The sequence below is a fragment of the Penaeus monodon genome, chromosome 14 (assembly GCF_015228065.2).
Source record: "Penaeus monodon isolate SGIC_2016 chromosome 14, NSTDA_Pmon_1, whole genome shotgun sequence".
Taxonomy (NCBI): Eukaryota; Metazoa; Arthropoda; class Malacostraca; order Decapoda; family Penaeidae; genus Penaeus; species Penaeus monodon.
Window position 1 is genome coordinate 36772519 of NC_051399.1, and position 11919 is coordinate 36784437.

The window sequence follows — 11919 nt, forward strand, 5'->3', positions numbered from 1 at the left end:
AGAGAGAAGAAGAGAGAGAGAGAGAGAGAGAGAAGAGGAGAGAGAGAGATAGAGAGAGAGAGAGAGAAAGAGAGAGAGAGAGAGAGGAGAGAAGAATATAGCTAGAGAGAGAGCTGCAAGCAAATTTTACAGTGACTCAAGCAGGAGAGAGTAGATAGAGAGAGAGAGAGAGCGAGAGAGAGATAGAGAGAGCGAGCGATGCTGCAGAAATTGCTAAAGAATGAAAGAAAGGCGAGAGATAGAGATAGAGAGGCTTGTAGAGAGCGACTATAGCAGAGAGTAAGGGATCTGTAGCGAGTAGATCTCTAGTAAGATAGCTAGATGTTGTTTAGAGAGAAGAGAGAGCGAGATTAGTATAGAGATAGAGAGAGAAGATAGATAGCGAGTATTAGATAGAGATAGCAATGATGGCTATTATATAGCTATCGAGATATCAGTGCACGAAATGTTGTGACGCCATGTCACCGAACTGAAACATACAGGATAGCTCGAGTAGAGACGAAGATCTATGTGAGAGTATAGTCTATAGGAGATAGATAGCTATAGTGGATAAGGGATGACGAGAGGAGAGCGCAGAAATTTGTATAACAGACCTAACAGAAACGTTGATATAGAGATTAGAGTATAGAGGTTATGGCATATAGAGATATCGCTATAGAGATTATTCTATATGGAGTATCTGATATATATGAGGGATATCGGAGAGAGCGATAGCGAGCTCGGAGTAATAGGAGATAGTCAATAGTAGCAGAGGAGGATAGATTAGCTTATGATCGCTCATCTTACGAGCTTTTAGATCTATCTTGACTCATCTCTAGGCGCTAGTCTCATCTAATCTCTAGCTCACTATATGAGACTTAATCACCCCTTTTCGCTTTAACCCCACAACGTCCTCTTTAAACGCAACAGCATTTATTTCTCTCATTTTCTGCCTTTTCTCTTCCGCATTTTAGCCGAGATTAAAACTTACTGCCGTAGCGAGTTTTTCTTCTAAACTTCTGTCCTTGCTTGATTTTTGTTCATTTTCCTTGTTTACTTTTTTTGTTCATTTTCCTTGTTTACTTTCTTTGTTCATTTTCCTTGTTCATTCTCCTCTTTTTTTTTTTTTTTTTTTTTTTTTAATGTTAATGTTTCGTGTTAATTTTCCCTGTTCATTTCTCTCTGTTCTTTCTCCTTGTTCATTTCCCCTGTCCATTTCCCTAGTTCATATGACATGTTCAATCTCCTTGTTCATATTCCCTGTTCACTTTCCTTGCTAATATTTCGTGTTTATTTTCCCTGTTCATTTCCTATTTCATATCCCTTGCTCTCCTTCTTTGTTTATTTCCTGTTCTTTTGTTCATATTCCTTGTTCATCTGTCGGATTATATTCCGTTTTACATGTTCATTTCCTCTGATCATATCCCCTGCTCAGTTCCCATTTTCATTTCACCTGCTCATTTCCTATTTCAAGTATTTCGCTTGTTCATTTTCCTTGATTGTTTTCCTTGTTCATTTTGCTTTTTCATTTCCCTTTTTTATTTTACCTGTTCATGCCCCTTTTCATTTTCATTTCACCTGTTCATGTCCCTTTTCATTTCATTTTTCCATGTCCCTTTTCATTTCCATTTCACCTGTTCATGTCCCTTTTCATTTCCATTTCACACCTGTTCATATAGTCCTTTTTTCATTCAATTTAAATCCTGTTCAATGTCCCTTTTCATTTCCATTTTCACCTGTTCATGTCCCTTTTCATTTCCCTTTCACCTGTTCATGTCCCTTTTCATTTCCATTTCACCTGTTCATGTCCCTTTTCATTTCCCTTTCAATCAACCTGTCATGTCCCTTTTCATTTTCCCCCTTTTCACCCTGTTTCATTCCCTTTTTCATTTTCCATTTAAAATTAACCTGTTTTCATGTCCTTTTTTTTTTCATTTCCATTTAAAATTTTCCATTTTTCATCCATTTAAAAAAAACAGTTAAAAAAAAAAAAAAACCTGTTTTCATGAATGTCCTTTTTTTTTTTTTATTTTCAATTTCACTTTTTTTTTTTTTTTTTTTTTTTTTTTTTTTTTGTTTTTTTTTTTTTTTTTTTTTTCTTTTTTTTCATTTCCATTTTTCCATTTTCACAATTTCATCAACACATTTTTTTCATTTTCCATTTCACCACATTTCCACCTTTCAAGTCCCTTTTTTTTTCATTTCATCCTTTTCCATTTCATTTTCAAATATTCTTCATTATTTTTTTTTCTTTCATTCCTTTATTTCCTTCCATGTTCTCCCTTTTCATTTCCATTTCACAAATTTTCCCAATTTCAAGTCCTGTTCCCTTTCTTTTCATTTTTTTCCTATTTTCTTTTTTATGTTCCCCTTTTACATATTCCTTTTTTCTTCCATGTGTGTCCCCCTAATTTTTTTCCCCTTTCCATGTCCCTTTTTCCCTCCCCCCCCTCCCCTTTTCTTGTCCCTTTTTTTTTCCTTTTTTGTTTCTATTTTTTTTCCATTTCACAAAAACAGGGTGTGGAGAACCACTTTTTTTCCTTTGTCCCCTTTTTTTCCATATTTATTTTTCTTTTCCATTTCATTCAACATCAATTCAACACAACACTTCAACAACAACCGTGATTTCATGGTGTCCTTTTTTTTTTCTTTTTTTTCTTTTTTCCCCTTTTTCATTTTTTCTTTTCCTTCTTCACCTTTTCATTTTTTTCAAATTCACCCAACAGTTTCTTTCACAACTTATCACCCTGTTCATGTCCCTTTTCCATTTCCTTTACAAACAACCTGTTTCATGTCCCCTTTTTTTTCCTTTTCTTTTTCATTTCCCCCATTTCATTTTTTATGATATATGTCCTTTTTTTTTTTTTTTTTTTTTTTTTTTTTTTTTCATTTATATATTGCCATTTTTTCCTCCATTTCCCATTCCAGTTCAACTTTTCACACTCATTTTTTCCATTTTTCCTTTCCAATTTTCTTACCACCAACCTTCATAATTTTCTTTGTCACATCACACACTTCATATTTCAACCATATTTTTCACACTGTTTCATTATGTCCCTTTTTCATTTCCATTTCCCCTGTTCATGTCCTTTTCATTTCCATTTCACCTGTTCATGTCCCTTTTCATTTCCCTTTCACCTGTTCATGTCCCTTTTCATTTCCATTTAACCTGTTCATGTCCTTTTTCATTTCCATTTCACCCCTGTTCATGTCCCTTTTCATTTCCATTTCCCCTGTTCATGTACCCTTTTTCTTCATTCTCTACTACTTTCATCTTTCTACTTTTTTTTCATTCATAATTCACAACCTGTTTTCATGTCCCTTTTTTTCTTGTTTTTTTTTTTTTTTTTTTCCTTTTCATTTCATTTCACATTTTCACCTGGTTAAATTCAAGAACAAGAGTCCCCCCCTTTTTTTTTTCAATTTTTTTCCATTATTTCCTTTTTTTTCTTATTTTCCATTTTCATTTTTTCTTCACAGGTCCCTTTTTCATTTTTTTTTTTCTTTACCTTTCCCCTTTTTCCTTCTTTTTCTTCCTTTTATTTTTTTCCCTTTTCCCCTATTTTTTTTCAACCCCCTTTTCATTTCCCTTTAAACTTTTTTAAAAATTTTCTGTTTATTTTTCCCTTTCTTTTTTTCATTCCCCTTTTCTTGTTTATTTCCTTCTTTTTTATTTCCTTTTCTCTGTCATATTTTTCTGTTTCTTTACATTTTCCCATTTCCTCTGATTCATATCCCTCTCCTTTCCATTTCATTTCACCTGTCATTTTCCTATTTCAGTATTTCCTGTTCATTTCTCCTTTTTTTTTTCCTTGTTCATTTTGCTTTTTCATTTCCCTTTTTTATTTTACCTGTTCATGTCCCTTTTTTTTCCATTTCCCTTTTCCCCACACCTTTCAGCCCTTTTTCCCATTTCCCTTTCACCTGTTCCCAAGTCCCTTTCATTTCATTTCCCTTTCAAGAAATCCTTTTTTCATTTCTTTCTCTTTTCATTTTCCTTTTTTCTTTCCCATTTCCTGTTCATTTCCCTTTTCTTTCCTTTTTTCCTTTCCCTCCCTTTTTTTCCTTTTTCCCTGTTCCTGTTTTTCTTTTTTTCTTTCCAAATTTCCCTGTTCAAAAGTCCTTTTCTTTTCCCTTTCATTTCCCTGTCTTCCCCTTTTTCTTTTCATTTCCCTGTTCATGTCCTTTTCATTTTCTTTTTTTTCCTCCCTTTTCTTTCCTTTTTCCTTTTCATTCCCTTTCTTTCCCTTTCCCTTTTTCATTCCTTTTCATTTCCATTTCACCTGTTCATGTTCCATTTTTCCCTTTTCATTTCCCTTTTCATTTCATTCTTTCCATGTCCCTTTTCATTTCCATTTTCCTGTTCATGTCCTTTTCTTTTCCCATGCCTCCTTTTCATTTCCCTTTCACCTGTTCATGTCCCTTTTCTTCCTATTTATTCATTCCTTTCTCCCATCCTCCTCTTTCCTGTTCAGGCCCGTTCATTCCTTTCCCTTCACTTTTTCTTTCCTTCACTTCTCTTCCCTTTCTTTCCGTCTTCTCTCTTTCTTTTTTCTCATTTTTCCCTTTCTTCCCCTTTTCCTTTCCTTCTCTTTCATTTCTTTCCCTCTTTCTTCTCTCCTTTTCTTTCTTTCCCTCTCCCGCCCTCTCTCCTTTTTTCCCTCTCTTCCCTCATCTCTCTCTCTCCTGCTCCGTCTCCGTTTTCCCCTCATCTCTCTCGCTCCTCTCTCTCCTCCTTCTCATTCTCCCCCTCTCCTTCTCCCTCTCTCCTTTCTGTCTTCTCTCCTCTCGTTCGTTTTCTCTTTCTCTCTTCTCCTCCTTCTCGCTCCTTTTCCTCTTCTTTCTTTTCTCTCCCTCTACTCTCTCTTTTCTTTCGTCTTCTCTCTACTCTCTCTCCTCTCTCTCTCTCTCCTCCTCCTCCTCCTCCTCCTTCTTCTACTCCCCTCCTCCTCCTCCACCTCCACCTTTTTCTACTCCCCTCCTCCTCCTTCTCCTCCCCCTCCTCCTCCTCCTTCTCCTCCCCCTCTTCCTATTCCTTCTTCTCGCCCCTCTCCTCCTCCTCCTCCTCCTACTCTAACCACCACCTCCACTCCCTCTTCTGTGATAATGGGAAAAGGTAGGGTGGGGGAAGAAGGGAGATAGAGGATGGTGGAGGAGGAGAAGGTGAGGGAGGGGGAGAACGTGAGGGAGAAGGAGAATGTAGGGAAAGATGGGAAGAGGGAGAAGTTGGAGAAAGGGGAGGAGATAGGGAGGGAGTGAAGGTTATAGGAGGAGAAGGTGAGGGGGGCGAGGAAGGAGGGGAGACGATGGTGGGAGGAGAGAAGGTGAGAGAAGGTGAGGGAAGTTGGAGAAGAATATGGAGGAAGAGGGAGAAGATGAAAGACGAAGAGAGATGAAGAGGAAGAAAGGGGAGAAGCAGAAGAGGCGGAATGAGGATATTTATTGGCTCCTTAGCGAAAAACTATATCCCGGTTGCAGAGAAGCCTCTTCCATTTTAATTGATTAATTGATAATAGGAAGGAGAGGGGAGGGAGGAAGACGCGAGAATGGTAGGAAGGAGATGGGAGAATGAAGGGAGGGAGGGAGGGAACGAGGTAAGGAGGGAGGGAGGGAGAGAACGAGGGAGGGAGGGAACGAGGTAAGGAGGGAGGGTGGGAACGAGGTAAGGAGGGAACGAGGTAAGGAGGGAGGGAGGGAGGGAACGAGGTAAGGAGGGAGGGGGGGAGGGAGGGAAGGAAAGTGAGAAGGGGGTAAGGGAAGGAGAGCAACAAGTAAAGAGGGTGTAAGACAGATTAACCAACTAATAAACTGCCAGACAAACAGACCGACAGACACAAACAGGTATAAGAGAGACTGAAATAAATAAATATGAATAACAATTAAGGCCGTTGCTCCCACAACTCTGGCAGGTTCATTTGGCCATCAGCATGTCCATTAACTGCTGCAATGGACTGCCCTCGTTGCCATAAACAAGTTAAGCTGCCAGGCTAACCACTAATGACAAAAGCAAAAATCAGGACAAAAAAAAAAGAAAAAAAGAAAAAAAAAATCCTCAAAAAAAAAAAAAAAAAACTTCAAAAGCAAAACTCAGGACAACAACAAAACAGCAATAATAATGATAATGAACTTATAAACACATTACCAAACATTACAACCATGTATATACGTTCAGTCCTACTTTAGGATCGTTCATGACAACACACTTATCAATAACACCGTCTACTCTATTCTGGATAACACAACTTATAATGGCCGCAAGCAATGGTATCTTTGTCAACATTATAAAAATCAAAAGCGTTGTAATATCATAAGAAATAACCAATGACAAGACCGATTGAATAACAAAGCGACCAGAAAAAAAATCAAATTCAAAAGCATTATTGCTCAAAGAACAACCCGTAACAACCGTTACCAGAAGAGTTAAAATACCGTTGTTACTGTTTTTTTTTCCCTTCATTAATTGCACCAGAATACCATGGGGAAGATGTCAGACATGACGTCACGCGAGAACCACTCTACGCTAATGGAAATGTGCTTCTGAACGCGGCCTAATGTATTACAGAAAAAAAGTTCCGAATTACGCAGTTTGTCGAAAGAGACGAAGAAAGGGTGTGATAGAGAGATTGAAGAAAAGAAGAGAGGGTGGACGGGAAGGAAGTAAGGGAGGGAGGGACTGAGGACGGAAGAGACGGGGGAAAGGGAGTAAGTCAAGGGAAAGAAGAAAAGAGGAAAGGAAGAAAGGATGTGAGTGATGGAGAGAAAGAGAAGAGAAAATGAATAAAAGAGGGTGTGAAGACAGGGAGTAAAAGGAAAGAAAAAAAACGGCTAATAGGAGACAGGAAGGAAGGATGGGGAGGAAGAACTGAAGGTTAATAACATCATCCTTAACTCGTTTCAACATGTATCACAGTGACACTTCACTCTATCCAAACACCTCCTGCCGTGTTAGAAGACATCTTCTAATCCATATCACTGTGAAAAGTCAGCAAAAAAAGAAAAAAAAAGTCAGAGGTGAAACTGACTCCTCCCCTAATGGAAGGAAGTCAACAGCTCCTACCCCCAGAGTTCAGGGGGATCCTTGGCCCTGGATACCGTGACCCTTCCTTACCAGATTCCTCCCGATTTTTTTCCCCTTCATCTCCTACTCCTACTCTACTCCATACCTCCCCCAGGCAACCATCCCAGCCTCTACCAAACATTGTCCTTTTCACCATCGCCTGGGTGGATACCAGGAAGGATATTCACATGGGTAGCGCTGTTATGCCTCCCTGTGGATCCCCAATAAATATCACATTAAATATCACATAACCCACGGCATGAATCACAGCACCTCGCCATCCGTACTGTAAGCACTTATTGACTGAAAGTCCGCCCCGCCGTCTGTATATTAAGACTAATTTATTGAATGCTCGCATATGGGACGTTGGTTAGTGGTGTCGCTGGCAGGGACAGAGGACCGAAAAAAAAGGTGAAGAAAAAAGTAAAAGACAAAAACAAAAGAGAACTGAACAACACTACTGGGGCGATTGATTGCAGTTGCACAATCATTGCAATTAGGAAAAATATGAAAATGACACTGTTAATGGTAGCAGCCCTGACGATCAGAAAAAATGACTAGCACTATTTGTTTAGATCGTTAATGACACGCTTTGGGTGAATCATCACACGGCGCGATTGCAAAGAAAATAACTTTCCGGCCGAGATAGTTTATCACTAACTAGCTTGAACCAGGTAGCTCCACTCCTTCTTGATGAAAATCCTAGTTGATAACTTCCGAGCTAAGCCCAGTCTCTTTGCCTTTATTAACTGCAAACATTAAGCATTCTTTCTATTCATTTTTAAAAAATATCTTATTATTATTTTTTTTTACCTCGGTTTCGTTTTCGTTTATTTTTCCTACCATTGTTATTACTGAGCCATTTTCAAAGAAAATGCTCTAAAAAAGAAGGAGAAGAAAAAAAAAAAAACAATACTATTAAACTTCAAGTCAAGAAAAGGGGGAAGCTAATGACGTCATCACGTTTAGAAAATGAGATTTATGATAGCGAATAGTTTCCTACCATCATCCAGTACAAATATCCTTGGAAAGTCACTGTATTGTTATATTACGCAGAATTGAAAACAGGTTTCCTTTTTTTTATGATAAACAAATAGCTTTCCTATCCTTATCATGTAATATTACTTCCTCAGAAAAATCAACTTTTTTTTTGTTCTTACAAATCATTATTACATTGAACATTAAAATGTGTGTTTAGCGCTGCCATCATCATTACCATTATCATTGTCTTTTATACCTTATCATTATTATTACTATCATCCTCAGTATTATATTTTTTATTTTCATTTTTATTTTTTCATCGTGTCATCATCATCTTTATTATTTAATTAATATGATTATTATAACTTCATTATCATATTTATCATAGATTATTTTATTATTATTTTTTCTGGTTATTGTTGATTTTTTGTTTTATTGGTTTTCATTGCTATTATCATTATTATGTTATCATTATCTTTATTGTTGTTGTTATTATTATTGGTAATAATAACATTATTGTCATTATTATTATTATTATTATTATTATTATTATTATTATTATTGTTGTTGTTGTTGTTGTTGTTGTTGTTGTTGTTGTTGTTGTCATCATTATTATAGTTGCTATTGTTATTGTTATTATTATTGTTGTTGTTATTATTACTATTATTATTATCATTATTGTTATTATTATTATTATTACTATCATTATCATTATTACAATTAATACATTATCATTACTATTACCATTATCATTATCATCTTCATTATCATCATTACATCATCATCATCATTATCATTACCACCATCATCGTCATCATTATTATCATCATTAATATTATTGTTATTATTATTATCATTATTATTGTTATTGTTGTTGTTGTTACCAATATCATTATTGCTATCACTACCTTAATCATCATTATATTTTTCTATCATTATTGTCATTATCATTATTATTATTAATATTGTTGTTATTATTATTACCATTATTGCTGTTATTGTTGTTATTGTATTATTATTATTATTATTATTATTATTATTATTATTATTATCATTATTTTTTCTATTATTAGTACTATTGCCATCGTTGTGGATGTTGTTATCATTGTTATTATCATTATCATCATTATTATCATTATTATTATTGTTGTTACCAATATCATTATTATTATTACTTTTTTATCAACATTATTACTGTTATTCTTTTTGTTATTATTATTATTTTTGAAATTTCTGTTATTACTATTATCACTAATATTGTTATTGTAATTATCATTATGATGATTATTGTCATTATTATCGTCATTATTATTATCCTTATCATCATTATTGTTATTATCATTATTATCATAATGCTGATGATAATAAAAATAATAATGCTGATAATAATAAAAATAATAATGATAATAATAATGATACTTGTTATTATTATATTATTATTATTATTATTATTATTATTATTATTATTCAGTTTTTTTATTGTCACCATTATTATCATTATTGTTATTATTATTATTATCATTATTATTATCATTATCATTATTATCATTATTATTACTATTGCTATTATTATCATTATTACCATTATCATTACTATTATCAATATTATTATTATATTACTATCATTATCATTATTATAATCATTATTATTATTTTCATCATTATTATTGTCATCATCATCATCACACATTTATACAGACACAGACACATAAGCACACACACACAAATACACACTTGATAGTCATACATACATCTCGTAGAAATCACACTCTCTCACCTTACACACACAAAGGAAAATAAACAACAGAAGGCAGAAAATACATAAAGTACAGAAATAAAGAAATAAACAAAAAGACATTTAAACAGATACCGATAATACAAAAAAAAAAAAAATCAGAAAATACAGAAAATATAGAAAAAAAACGGAAAAGAGAAAATCACAGAAAATCTAAGAAAATCATAGTAAATCACAGAAAAAAAAGAAAATCACAGAAAATCACAGAAAAAATGTAGAAAATTATGGGAAATGCAGAAAAATACAGAAAGCCCAATAATTGCAAAGGAAAAAAGATGCAGAGGAATAAAATAAAGGAATTTCGTCATGTCAGCGCGGTATCCAACGGGCCCTGAGTCTCGGGTGGATCAATGGCAGACGGGTTGCAAGGAGGGGGGTGGAGAGGGAGGGAGGGTGGAGGAGGGAGAGAGGGAGGAGAGAGAGAAAGAGAGAGAGAGAGAGAGAGAGAGAGAGAGAGAGAGAGAGAGAGGAGAGGTGGAGGGATGCAGGGAGGGAGGTGGAGAGAGAGAGAGAGAGTGGAAGGGGTGCAGGAGGAGAGAGGGAGGAGGGAGGGGGGAGGAAGGGATGGAGAGAGGGGTGGAGGAAAGGAGGGATGAAGAAGGGAGGTGGGGGGAAGGAGGAAGGGATAGAGGTTGGACAGAGAGAGGGGAAGGAGGGAGGGAGAGAGAGGGGGAGTAGGGAGGAAGGAAGGAATGGAGGAAAATAGTGAAGGGGAGAAGATAGGAAGGGACAGAGGTGGAAGTGAGGTGGGGAGATGAGAAGGAGGTGGGAGGGAGGAGAGAAGAGGGATGGATGGTGGGGAGGAGGGAAAAGGGTGGGATGGAGGAATAAAGGGAGAGTGACGAAAGAGGGAGGGAGTGAAGGAGGATCGCTGAGGGATGGTGTGATGGAGGGAGAGGAAGGAGAGGTAGACTAGAGGGAGAGAGATGAGGACGAGGAATAGAGGAGGGTGGAAGAGAGGAGGGACAGTGAAGGGGAGGAGGGGTGAAGGGGAGAGGTGAGGAGGAAGGATGGAAGGAGAGAGGTGGAGAGGAAGGAGAGGGGGATGGAGGGAGAGAGGAAAGAAGAGAGATATAAGAGAGGAGGGAAGGAGGGATGGGGGGATGGAGGTAGTGAGGAAGGGAAGAGGAGAAGAGGAGGAGGGAGAGAGATAGAAGGAGAAGGGGAAAGGATCTGATGTGTGTGTGTAAAGAGAGAAAAGGGGAGAAGAAAGAGGGGACAAGAGTGGGGGAGAGGGAGGGCAGTGGAGGGAGAAGGGGGAGGAGTCGAAGGGGGGGGGGAGAGAAGCCAAAAGGAGAAACAGTTGTCGAGAACAAAAAACACGAAATCACAACAACGTAGGGTATATGTCCCAAGCTTTTTTTTTTCTATCTCTCTGCTTTTATACCTCATGCCATTCTCTCTCTCTCTCTCTCTCTCTCTCTCTCTCCTCTCTCTCTCTCTCTCTCTCTCTCTCTCTCTCTCTTCTCTCTCCTCTTTCCTCTCTCTCTCTCTCTCTCTCTCTCTCTCTCTCTCTCTCTCTCTCTCTCTCTCTCTCTCTCTCTCATCTCCCTTTCTCTCTCTCTCTCTCTCTCTCTCTTCTCTCTCTTTCTCTCTCTTGTTATGGATTTATTTTCCTATTCGCGACGTTCCCAGAAGGGACATGGAGGGGAAGAAGGAGAAAATGGGAGAGTGAATGAAAGAGTAAGAGCGAGAAGAGAGAGGGAGGGAAGGACGAACATAAGGAAGGAAGAATGGAAATGCACGTGGAATAAGCAAGGAAGAGAAGGAGGAAAAGGATAAAGAAGAAGAGAGGAACTTAGAAAGAGAGAGAGAGAGAGAGAGAGAGGAGAGAGAGGAGAGAGAGAGAGAGAGAGAGAGAGAGAGAGAGAGAGAGAGTGAGGAGAGAGAAAAAGAGAGAGAGAGGAGAGAGAGAGAAGGAGGAGGAGAGGAAGGGAAAAAGCAGGGAGGAAGGGGAGGAAGGGGAGTGGGGAAGAGGGGCATACGGGTGGGCGGACGGGCGAGCGGGCGGGCGGGCGGGCGGGCGGGTGGGCGGACGGGCGAGCGGGCGGGCGGGCGGGTGGGTGGGCGGACGGGCGGCTTGAAGAACTGTGGGCGTGGCTTCGAG